At 37.1% G+C, this 13220-nt stretch overlaps 1 protein-coding gene across 1 annotated transcript in view; it reads left to right on the forward strand.

The window, feature by feature from the left end:
- LOC5564911 (zinc finger protein 236) overlaps positions 1-13220 on the forward strand; it is a 217313-nt gene that overhangs the window by 71190 nt on the left and 132903 nt on the right. The window contains exon 2 of the mRNA XM_021846929.1: positions 4110-4182. The gene's annotated coding sequence lies outside the window, so the exon portion shown is untranslated. The remainder of the gene's footprint in view (positions 1-4109; positions 4183-13220) is intronic.

Here is a 13220-nt window from a genome sequence, read left to right on the forward strand (position 1 = left end):
CTTATTTTTTTTTTTTCGAAAATGCTTTCTCTTTAGTCCTTTTTCTGGGATGTTTACGCTGGTGAGAATAGAAAGTGGTAACCCTGGGATATGAAGTGTGATAGTGGCGGCGCAGAGACCCGACTATATCTACAACTCAATAATCCTAATCGATGATTTATGTGCGTCGATTTGTTACTGTAGCTTACTTGTAGGGATTGGGTAAAATTGTAGGTGGATACTTCTCATTTTCAAGTTTACCACCATGACATGACATTCAGTACATTTGTATTGAATTGAGCTAGAAATCTTAAAAAGAAACACTTGGATCACTCGAACTTTTGCTCCACTTTACTCTACTGCTGAATCCCAAAAAATACTAAAGGAATGCTTCAAAAATGACGTTGAAAATCTCCTAACAACTTCTTAGAATAAGAATTCTCCCAGAGAAATCTTCATAGGAATATTGGTGGTGATATCTCTGATGATTTTTTTTATAAAACTATATCGGTCTAAAACAAAAGTGTCCAGAATACTGCAATACTACTGTGCACCATGATTATGACTTGAGACAAAGTAATTGGAGAAAGCCGTGATTATTGTGACTGGTATTCCATCCCCAGAACCAGAATTTGCTGAGCCTCTCAAGAACACTAGTAGAGATGTTTGATGTTTACTTCTTGATGAGTAGAAATCTTGAAATCTGTTAGGAATTCTGACAGTTGAGTAGAGAAGGAATTTTTAAGATCTCTTGAGATTTCAATGATACAGTTAACTCTCCCTTACTCCATATTATTATAATTATCTTTATTATCGAGATTTTCAGCCGGATGCTGGTTCGTCTCCATCGTTGGGTTTACTCGATATTGAAGGGACCATCGAGTTAGGGAGGTATCGAGTTACAGAACACAAAACCTGTGCAACAGAGATCCAAGGGACCATCGAGTTAGCCACGAAAACCAACTTTTACTATGGTTCTCTAACTCGATTTCGAGAACGGAATATCGAGTAAGGAAGAGTTAACTGTAATTCTTGAGTTCCCGTAAACTTTGAGATGTCTTTGAATGTTTTTAAAATCCGGTAAGAGTTCCAGAATTTCAAAAGAAATCTACCTGAGATTTCGGTCGAAACTCCAGGAGCTCTTGGATTCCGGTAGAATTTTACGATTCCCGCGAGTATTCTTTGAATCTGAAAAGAGTTCTGGTATTTCGAAGGGGCTTTGGGCATTCCAATAGGAATGCTGTGACTTCAAAGATAGTAAATGTTTCATGATTTATGTTCTAAATACTTGTTGAGAATTCTGGAATTACAATCAGTATTCTAAAATTGTAGTGCTTCGATGGAAGTTTTGGGATTCCAGTGGAAATTCTGGGGGAATTCTGGTTTAACAATGAATGTTCTGGAATTAAGGCTAAATTTCTAGAAATCCAAATAACATTCCCAACAACCATTTTTGCTGAATAAGATTTGATGACCCAATGTCAACCCGCACGACGGTAACTGTAATTTGCACACGGAATGACTTGAGAATGTTAAGTTTGTTTAAAATGTTAACTACACAGTACCAAAAAATAATGTGATTTACGTCTTTTGGGATGCACATAAAAGAAGCGAGCCGAATGACGTGAATTTGTGTCCAATTTCAAATACATTAGTGTCTGATTCGGGAAATGTCGATCACGGTTCCATCATTTTTGTATCCTTTAACATGTAAAATTACATTTTTTGTTCAATACGTCTTCAAGGACACGTTTTTGTGTCGTTCCATCACTTACATCATGTGCCATTCAGTCATAACCAGAATTACGTCCAGAATAGTTTTCATTATTTTTAAGAGTGTAGAAGCGACTGGTTTGCCATTGAAAGAATCTGTTTTTTATTCTCAAATAGTTTTAGTAGCAAATTTAAATTATTATGGGCAGTTATGTTCAAACACAATAAAAACCGTTTTAGTTCTCAAGCAAGCCACCTCTACTCCAGTAGTAACGGTGGCTCTAGGCCTACATGTTCTTAAATTAACTAAGCTGTCATGCGAATGGGATTCTAAATCATTGTCAACAGTTTTTATTTAACAATCAATCCCTTCGTAAAACTATCTATAGCTAATAAAAAATTTTATGATTTTAACTCAATCAAAGCATTTACAACGCTTTAGAACTACTCGGCATACACATTCTCAACAAAGTCATGGCAGCTTTTCACCGGCCATAACTCATTCCTCCGATTTTGAGCACAAAGGAATTCCCGCAACAATCAACTCAATCTATACCTTCAATCCAGATAGTCCACATCGTTTTGCCCGACATATTCCAACTGATCCGAATCGTGTATCACACACCACAAAAAAACACCGTAACAATCCAAACAAAAGTTGCTCTAGTGGTGTGATCCACGAGCTCGTAAAAATTATACATCTAATAAAAAATTTATTCGATGTTTAACTTCGGTTTTACTTTTACAGTCCCGCCATAAATAAACAAACACATCTCACTATCCGTGAGTGGAAAGAATACCAGCCTCCAGGTTGAGCAAATTTGAATCCTACTTCGAGTCGGCATAGTTTCCGATGATGAGTGCTTCGGTTATCTTGTAGGGTAGAAGCACCGGTTGTGGGCATAGCACCAACCATAATGGACTATGTCGTTTTCTCTCAATTTCTGAACATGAGTCATATTCTGAACAGTGACGATTTTGAAGATTAAAACTAATATTTATAATACTCTTTCACATGGAGAAATTTCTAAAATTCAATTGAATATTAGGCATCACAGACCAATCCGGTTTTTCATACTAAAACAAGGTTTATGATCAGGTCCTATATTTTTCACAAATAGTATGGACTAAGAGCTTACATTTGGCGTATGTGACTGACCAAAACCGGTGCTTCCACCCTACATTTGGTTCATGGAGGGGTACAAACATAGCAGAGATGAAACGATGAATTCGTAAAACGATTAGAATTTGATGGCAGCATTTCAACACCATTCTTTTTATGCCGAGCTGGTCGCTATGCACCGTCTTCGACGACATCGTCACCGTTCTGGTCTAGCAGCAACATTGAGGTAAAGTGGAAACGGGCTTGGGTCATAAAATCATCTGTTTAACCACCTCCAACCCACCGATATGCTGCCATCGCATCGTGTCGGACATTATCGATGGGAGAAGTGGCGTTTAACGGACTACTAAATGTAGGGAGCGAGCTTGCTGCCGCAACGTTGTAAAAATTTCATGTGATTTAGATTGCTCCTAATTGCGGCTCTCTGGATGAAAAGTTTTGGGCTTATGATCTTACAAAAGGGAGACGTGCCCTGTGAATCACTAAAGGTCTCACACAATGCATAAGAGGTGGAATAATTTCGTGAACACCTTGAGCAGGTTATTAAATGTAAGTTATTCCTAACTTCACTGTAGAAAAGAAGTGACATTTAACGGACACCTTAGCTGTTAAATGCAATACTTATGATTTTCTTCGATGACCTTCCTTAGCCGAGTGGTTAGAGTCCAAGGCTACAAGGCGCATCCATGCTGAAGATGTCTTAATTCGATTCTCGGTCGATCCAGAATATTATCGTAATGGAAATTTCTCTGACTTCCCTGAGTATAGAGTATCATCGTACTTGCCACACGATATACGAATGCAAAAATGGCAATTTTGACAAAGAATGCTCTCAGTTAATAACAGTTGAACAATTACAATTTCTTAAAATTCAACATTTATTTGTAATCTATATAAATAAAAATGGAATGGTGTTTGTATGTCACGAAATGACTTACGAACGGGTCAGCGGATCTGAATGATTCTTTCTCCGTTTTGTTTGTCACGGGTTCCGACGTGTTTGTGTGTATAAAACTCCAAGGATATTCACCGGGAAAGCTGAAAAACGAGAGTGAACGGAACTGTCATTTTGTATGGGACAAACCGTATCGTTTTTCAACAGCCTACTTGATGGCAAGACGAAGTTTGCCGGGACCACTAGTATGGAAAAAAATTGTTTTTTGCTTTCAATTAGCTTCAACAAAAATAATATATTAAAGCGAATGTTTCTGTAGTATGTTTTGAAAACTGCACGTTGTATAACAAAATATTGTAGTTGTAAATTCTTTTAATATCAATTTTTTGTTTCTTTTAGATGCGACGATATATTAAAACCCAATGAGTTGACACTAAGAAAGCTTATTGGATAGAAGCTGACTAATTATTTGGTAAGTAATTTTGTAATTTTGTAAGTAATTAGTCTCAATACTAATTTTAGAACAAAAGCTATTTGAATATAACTATTTTATATGAGCTTTCAATCATTAGATTTTATCACGATTAATCAGTAATAAATTAACTCATTCCTTTTTTAAAACAATACTTTTTCCCAAAAAACTAAAATTGACTAAATAAAATAAATAAAATAAACTTCATCCTCAACCTACAAGAACAAAAAGAACCAACCGAAATGTGACTGTGTGTCAGCAATCAACCCTTTCACCGAGCCGAGAGGGTGGTGGGTTGCAACCGATCCTCAGAGAGCTACTTTTTCCACCGCATCTGGTATTCCTCACCCAAACCTATGTACGGGAACACCTTTTTCTGTTTCTGATGGCGCAACCATCACTGATGTTCTGTTCACATGTAGGTAGCTAACTAGCTATGCATACCAACCGAGGTGCCACTCTGGGAACAACGCCAGAATGATTTTGCATGTACTAGGTAGATGGAATCATATCAGCTCAGAAAAAGTCCTTCCCCCCCATCCTAGACCACCCGACCGTGACAAGTTATATCTAATCGATGCTGCTGCTGTCGGATGCGCTGGCTGACTTGACGACTGGAACGCTATTACGCACCTTAACGGTTATCTCGCCTGTCTTGGTGCAGTGATGATATGGGAGGGTGGTGGAACTGGCGGTATGTTGGTGTCTGGTGGATTTTTCCCATGTATTGTACCGTCGGACGGGGCTACTTCTGATTCCGAGGCGATCCTCTGGGAATCGCTTCGGAGTTCCTCTAGCGAATTCTCCGCAGTTAAACTGGGTTTTTCATATATCCTCCAGCAATTCTTTCAGAGTTCTTTCGGAAAGTCCTTCGGAGTTTCACTGGTAATTCCTTCAGATTTTATTAGTGGGTCCTCCAGCAATACCTCGGGAGTTCTTCTAGGAATTCCTTCGTAGCTCCTCCAGGAATTCTTCCGGAGTTCCTCCAGAAGTTTCTCTGATAATTCCTTCAGACTTTCTCCGGGAAATATTCCAGAGTTCCTCCGAGACATCCTCCAGAGTTGTGCTGGGAAATTAATTAGAAAGAATAATGCCTGGATGAATGTTTTGAAGAAATTTTATAATTATTCACGGAGGAATTTCTGATGTAAATTCTGAATAATCGTAGGAAGAATGAATTTCCATTCCTTCAAAAATACACATGTTAACCAGTTTGGATTTTTCTCTCTGAAACAACCACCGCCTCTGGTTCCTACTCATTTGAGGCAAGTAAAAACAGGAACAATATTCCATCGCTGCTGTTTTTTTAAACAATATTTATTTTTATGGAGAGCTTTATTTCTCCACTTTCTAAGTGAAGGTGCAACAGTTAAGAGTGGTTTAAGAAGGAAAGTAATTTCTCCGGGGAATCCATAAGGAATTTCAGTAGGAATTCGTCCAAGAAGTCCACAACAAATTTATACGGGAATACATTTAAAGATTCCTCAACGAAGTCCTCCTACAGAAATCTCCAGGAGCTCTCCCAGGCATTCTGTCGTAGTTCCTTTGATGTATCTTACAGAATTTCCACTAGAAATTCCTCCATGGATTTACACCAGAAATTCCTTTTTAGATTTCCTCCAAGAATTCCTTCGGAGATTTCCTGCAGGAAAGCCTACGGATATTTCCATCAGAAATTTCTACATGGATTTCGCCCAGAAATTGTTCCGGGATATCCTCCAGAAAATCTTTTTGGGGCTTCCACTAGAAATTCCTCCGGGGATTTCATGCAGAAATTCAAACGGAGATTTCCTCCATGGATTTTTCTGGAGATTTGCTCCGAAAAAAATCCAGGAATTACCTCCAGGAATTTCTTCGGGGATTTTCTCGAGGAGTTTTCGGGATTTTCCTCCATAAATTCTTCCGAAGATTTTGTCAAGGAATTTCTCTAGATATTTTCCCCTGAAATTCTTCTGGAAGTTTCCTCTAGCAATCCCTCCGGGTATTTGCTCCAATAATTCTTCCAGAAATTTCCTTCAGGAATTTCTCCGAAGATTTTCTCCAAGAATTCCTCTAGATATTTTTTTCCAAGAATTCCTCCGGGGAACTCCCACAAGTACTTCTCCGGATATTCTATCCAGAAATTCTTCATTGGATTAACAATAATTCCTCCGGAGATTTCGTTCAGGGTTTCCTCTGAGGATATCGTCCAAAAATTCATTAAATGCCTCCGTAGATTTATTCCAGGAATTTCCCCGGAGACTTTTTCCAGGAACTCCTCGGGGGATTTTCTCATGGGGTTTCCCAATAGCCATTCCTGCGTTCGGAAATTGAAAAAAATATTAAATAATTGATTCCGACTTTTCCTCCAGAAATTCTTCCGTGGTTTTTGCTCCTGGTATTCCTCTGGGAATATCTCCCAGGAACTCCTCTAGTTCTCCTAAGGGTTTCACAAGGAATTCCTCCGGGGATTTCCTTCAGAAATTCATTCATTATATTTTTTTCAAGAATTCCTCCGGAGATTTAATTTATAGTTCCTCCGGAAGTTCTGTCTGTTCCTCCTGGATTAGCTTCGGAGTTTCTCCAGGAATTCCTTCAGAGTTTCTCTATGCATTCCACCATAGTTCTTTCAGGAGTTCTTTCAAAATTTAAGTTGGAAATTCCTACGGAGCTCCACCGAGAATGCCTTCGGATTCCCTTCATGGATTCTGTAGGAATTCTTTTAAAACTCCTCCATAATCGCCTCGGATTCCCTTCTGGAAATTCTTGAGGATTTTTTTTTTAAATCCTGCAGGAATTTTCTCCAGAGCTTCTTCACGTTCACACAACTAGGGTAAATGTTCTAATAGTGGAGGTACTAAGCATGGTTCAACATCATTTAACCCCTTAAAATTTAAGAAGTGCAATTAATGTACACACTATTGTTGTACCGAGAAGTAACGACCATTAATTTAATGCGAAAATTGATTTCATCGCAGTAACCATCGGGATGTCCTTGAAAAATAATACCTCCACTATGGATCGATGCACGCGTTCATTATTTGACGTTTTAGCGGTACCGTGTTATTTATGTGACCATGGAAACCAGTGAATTCGGCACCGCTCAAACGTCAAATTAGTGAACTCGTGCATCGGTCCATTGGTACAGTGTTCCTTCAGGCTTTAGGACATTTCGTCGAATGACATTTGGTCGAATGGACATTTGGTCGAATGAACATTTGGTCGAATGGACATTTGGTCGAATTGCTTTGGAACATTTTTTTTGTGGAATGCCTTTTAGTTGAACAGAAATTTAGTTCAAAGCTTATTTGAAATGGTTTATTAAAATATCGTTTGATAAAATTAATTATTGTTTTCTGAGTTTTGCAAAGTTGGTAAGATTACGTTTTCTTTTGAGTGATCTGAATCATTAACTGTTTTTGGATAAAGAATGAGACATTTAATGTAGTTTTATTTTCAAATTCCATACATCTTTTGATTGAATGAACTTTTCAAAAATGATTTTTTTTTACCATGACTGAAATATTTAGCTCTAGTGAATTCATTATTCTTTGAAAATATCATCATTCTTTGAAAAACTGCTGAACAAGTTTTTATTTTATTACTCAACGATGTGAACAAAATGTTTTCATTATTTATTATTCTTTTGAAATGTCATCGTTCTTCGTAGTGAACTGCTGATCTTCATCTGATGGAAGAATTTGGAAAGAGTGCTCGGGATCTTGCTTTGTATTCCTCGAGTTCTTGCAGCTTACGGAAGTGGATAAGATTTTAAATTGCGAAAATCATAATTAAAACGGCAGGAAAAATTTGTTTTACGGAAAACCTTTATGGCGAAGTGAATGTTAGGTGTAGGTAACTCTACTTATGGGCAATTGTTTTATTGTGAATTTATAAAATTTTTGAAACCAATTGGCTATCAAAAAAGACCACTTCTTATTGGTCGTTTAAGCAAAGGCCTACTTTGACACCGATGAGTTGGATACAACTAGGCACTTTGTTGCTAGCCCGGCCGTGTTGCTAGCTCACAAATTAGAATTTTTACCAAAAGTTTGGAAATTTTTCATGAAATCAAATTGTTTCAAATCTACTTATATTCCATGTTAAGTTTACCACAATGCTCAAATATATAAAAATACTTAATTGAGAGCAATATAATGGCAATTGTGCCAATTTTCTTAAAAAATATCGCCATTTTTTGAATGAAGTATGCAAAAAAACAGCACTGGCTTTTGTATCGTCAAGGTTATCGACTGAAAAACAACGGAGCAGTCTTAGTTGACCTGTCACATCGTGTCCTAGGGAAAATACATGCGTGCATTTGACGCAACGTATCATTGTGGGTTGCTTGATTGAAAAACATTGCTTCAACCGAGCTGTCAATTGACGTTGACAATGAAGTTGAAGTTGATACCTGGAAAGAACCTTTGTGAGTTTGTTACTTTGCTCAAAAATTAGATTCTTCCATTGTCTTGCTTATATGCCAATTCGAAGCTGAGAAAAAATATCAAACTTTAAATGACAATTGAAGCTAAAAATAAACTTTTATATCGTCAAAAATTTCAAATGCATTACAAATTTCAAGCAGTGTATGCACTTTTGATTTTTAACAACAAAATTCTGGTTCTCGCTCCAGTCCACTTTTTGGACTGCATTTTGGTCCCATAAAACTGTGCCAAATTTCAGCGCGATCGATGAAACTATATTTTAGCACTAGCTGTTCAAAGTTTGTATAGGATCTACTAAGGGTAAACTTACTTTTTGCAAAGAAAAATCACGAGAGGTTTCCCATTGACCTCTATACAAGTTGTGAACACAGATCACGATAATTATTTGTACGGTAAAGAATATTGCCGAAGACCGCGAAACAATCCGACACTTGTGAAAAAAAGTTATTCAATGAAAATATGTTGGCAAGGTGACGTTGATAAACAAGTAAACGAATAACAATAACAAAATTAGGCAAAATTTCCGAACAGACTATGCTTAATAACTTTTTTCACATGCATTGGACTGCTTTACGATCTTGAATATCGTGAAAATACCTATCAAGATCTGTATTTTTATAGAGGCCAATGGGCGCCCTCTGGCGATTTTTTCTTTGCAAAAGTGATTTTTTCCATAGTAAATCCCATACAAACTACAAACGGGTTGGTGTCACCGATCGAGCTGAAATTTTGCGCAGTTGTTATGGAACCCCATTGCAATCTGAAAAATGAACTGAAGCAAGAATTAATATTTTTCATATAACTTTATCCCAGGCTAGTATGCTTATTGTCAGAGATTAAATGGTTGTTCATTTAGCTACGTGTGTTCATGATGTCCCTTATACCCCAATGTGGCCCATTATTTGAATTTTGTGAATATCCAAAATTTCGGTTTCATTTCTGTAATATAATCAATGAATATAGTTGTGAATTTCGGACCGGCAAAAGTGTTACCATTCTCGACCTGGTAAAATCGATATTATCGATAATATCGATATTTGTACAGCCTTACTTTAAGGGTATCATTTCGGTCCCATAATAACTGTGAAATTTTCTTAGCCTAGTGGTAAATTCCTCTACTACAAAGGAAAGCCATGCTCAATGTATCTTAGTTAGATTCTCGGTTGATGCAGGATCTTTTCGTAATGGAAATTTTCTTGAGTTCCATAGGCATAGCAAACAATACACGAATGTAAAAATAGCATTTAAAATTTTCAGTTAAAAACTGTTAAAATTTCAACTTGATCGACAAAACTATAATTTAGCACCAGCTGTTCAAAATGTATATGGGATTTACTATGGGAATTTTACAACTAGATTTGTAACAGAAAACAAAACATGCTTTGATTTTTTTTTTATTCAGTTTAACAGGTTTTGAAACAATAGGAAGTTTTTTAAGTAGGTACGAGAAACTATAAATGTAATTTAAAATTACTATGTTTAAAAATATACATCTTCGAGCAAATTGAAGCCAAAAAATTAAATATTCTTCTTCTTCTTGGCATTATGTCCTCACTGGGACAGAGCCTGCTTCTCAGCGTAGTGTTCTTATGATCACTTTCACAGTTATTAACTGAGAGCTTTCTTTGCCAAAGTTGCCATTTTCGCATTCGTATATCGTGTGGCAGGTACGACGATACTCTATGCCCAGGGAAGTCAAGGAAATTTCCATTAAGAAAAGATCCTGGACCGTCCAGGAATCGAACTCAGACACCTTCAGCATAGTTTTGCTTTGTAGCCGCGGTCTAACCACTCGGCTAAGGAAGGCCCCAAAAATAAATATATAAATATTATTGCTTTGAATTTGAAATGAACTCCATCTGACGGTAATCTGCTTCTGTTTGAGCTGTGCCATTTGCTAGTCTTGGTAGATTCCAGTTCTCTATGGCGGCAACCATCAACCTGATGCTCGAGAGGATCCCTTTTCATCTCTCATCCGGGCCTTGGTCGCGTCGTCATCCAACATGCTCCAGTCCACGTCCTTCGTCGGGTGATGTGTCTTGATGATTGTGCTTTCACAACGACCGACGTCAATCCCCTTGCTGGTGTGTTAAGAGCTAGGGCAAAGACAAGATACAACGTTTCTACATTATACAAACACTCCCTCGGTGGCGGGGCACAGATGAGCTATGGGGGTATATCGGGTTTGTGGCAGCTCATCCGAATTTGTCGGAAAGTTTGTCTTTGTTTTATTTTAAAGTGTAGGATGGGATATACAAATATGAACGTTCGTGCATTCGTAATACATTAATCACGATTAATATATTTTTATGCGTTTTCATACCTGACGTAGAATTTCACTGCTTTTAAATAAATAATGATTGCGCCAAATTCCAAGTAAGGAATAATTGATTTAGCATTTCTAATAATACTGAGAACAGTTTTATTCTAGAATTATAATTTGGAATGTAGAGTACTATAATGTGGTATGATATTGAGCTTAGTGGATGACACTGAAATAAATCACAATTAAAAATAAATAAAATCTGAGAACTTATGTGCAGTTGGAGTACCATAACAGTTTCGAACTTTAACAGACGAATTTAACTCCGTTCACTGGCACAAAATGGAATTGAGTCACCATTTCGTTCAAAATAACTTTTCCAAACAGTTTGTTAATAGATGAAATCAAGCTAAAAAAACGATAGCTAGAATCTTTAGAAGTATTTTTGATAGTTTTTAAAGTTGGTACAACCATACGTTAAAAAACATAAGTTAAGCAGATTATTACATTAATCAATCTATATTATATGTCTAAGGTCTGAATTAGACTATTTTTTTTTCTATTTACATACAATCAAGCCATGCTAAACACTGTCGAATGCCTTTTCTATGAATAGAAGATCAAGAGAAATAGAATAATCTTCTGATGAGTTGGAACGAATCAAATTTGTTACACGCAAAGTTGATGAGTGGTAGTATACCCATGTTGGAACCCGAACTGCTCATTGAATTTTCGTTGGTGTGGATCATCATTCTGTTCAAAATAACTCTTTTAAAAAGTTTACTGATGGATGAAAGCAAGCTGATTGGACGATAGCTAAAAGCTTTTAAAGGATTTTTGCCGGTTTTATAATTGGTACAACCTTGGTATTTTTCCATTTGTCAGAAAAATATGCGAACTGAAAACGTTTATTAAATATTTGTACCAAGAATGGTAAGCTACTCTCTGGAAATTTGTTGATGAGGATGTAAAAAATTGTTGTCTCATTGTGTTCTCTTTCTCATTATCATTAAGGACTGTGGAAAATCCTAGTAAATAATTCATTTCGCTTCTAATATTTTAATGAGATTTATCAACACAATGTGTTTAATAATACACAGGTTTAGGCCTTCCCAAATTTACAGACAGTGTTGGACATTACCACCGAAATGCTCATTTGCCATAAACATTTCCATCCAGTTTATGACAAGAGTGATGCTACGCATCACACCCGTGCCAGGAAAAAAAAAAACAAATCGAAACCTTTGCACCCATTCGAACCCATCTCGCAGTCGAATTCCATCCAATCAAATGGAGCAAACTCGTTATCGTAGATAACTGAGTCGTAACATAAATACTCCCCAACTCTCTCCACTCATCCCCCCAGTTCATGGCCCGGTTTGATAAAGATTTTCTCTCAAGAAATTTGCTGTCTTCCATCCTTCAGCAGCCATCACATACACCCGGATCCCGGTCTAGTCATTGTCGTCCTCGTCAACTTCAACGCTTCGTCCGTAGCTCAGTCTCTGAGAGTAGAGTAATGCGGGGCAAAATTTTTAGTTCAATTCAAAGCAAATGTGACAAATTTCATGGCTGTTAAAACAATGTTCTGGTCAGAGCCTTTCACTCACATCAAAAGTAGAAAGGTTTTCAGAAAAGGATAAAAATAAGTAGGGCTATCAAGGTATTGAATTAAAAATATTATGCCTTTCGAATTTCTTTGCGAATTGAAACAAAAGCGATGTTTTGCATTAACCTCCTTCCAGCCAACATACATACTCAAGATAATGATGAGCTAGAAAGTTGGTGTTTTCGACAAAGTTGTTCAGTAGAACAAGGGCTACCTGGCAGTGAGAAAACTGTTCGGGAATTCGTCCGCTAGTTGGCGCTAGTATTTTTTTCCTTAATTTTTAATAACTCAAGATCCTGATGAGCTAGAAGGTTGGTGTTTTTTGGCAAAGTTGATCAGTAGACCGAGGGCTATCTTGCAGTGACAACTCTGTTTGGAAATTCGTCCGCTAGGTGGTGCTAATAACTTTTTTTAAAATTTTCTATAACTCAAGATCATGATGAGCTACAAGATCGGTGTTTTGGTAAAGTTGTTCAGTATAACAAGAACTACCTGGCAGTAAAAAATCTGTTTAGGAATTCGTCGGCTAGGTGGCGCTTATAACATTTTTCATATATTTATTACAACTCAAGATCCTGATGAGCTAGAAAGTCCACGTTTTCAGCAAAGTTGTGCAGTTAAACAAGAGCTATCTGTATGGGAATTAGAAGCAGAAGCAATTCCTTTTATACGCCCTTCGGAAATTGAATTGGACTGTACTGCCACTTCCGTCGTATGAAGCACGCTGCATGCTCATCAA

Source organism: Aedes aegypti, chromosome 2 (assembly GCF_002204515.2).
Source record: "Aedes aegypti strain LVP_AGWG chromosome 2, AaegL5.0 Primary Assembly, whole genome shotgun sequence".
Classification (NCBI taxonomy): domain Eukaryota; kingdom Metazoa; phylum Arthropoda; class Insecta; order Diptera; family Culicidae; genus Aedes; species Aedes aegypti.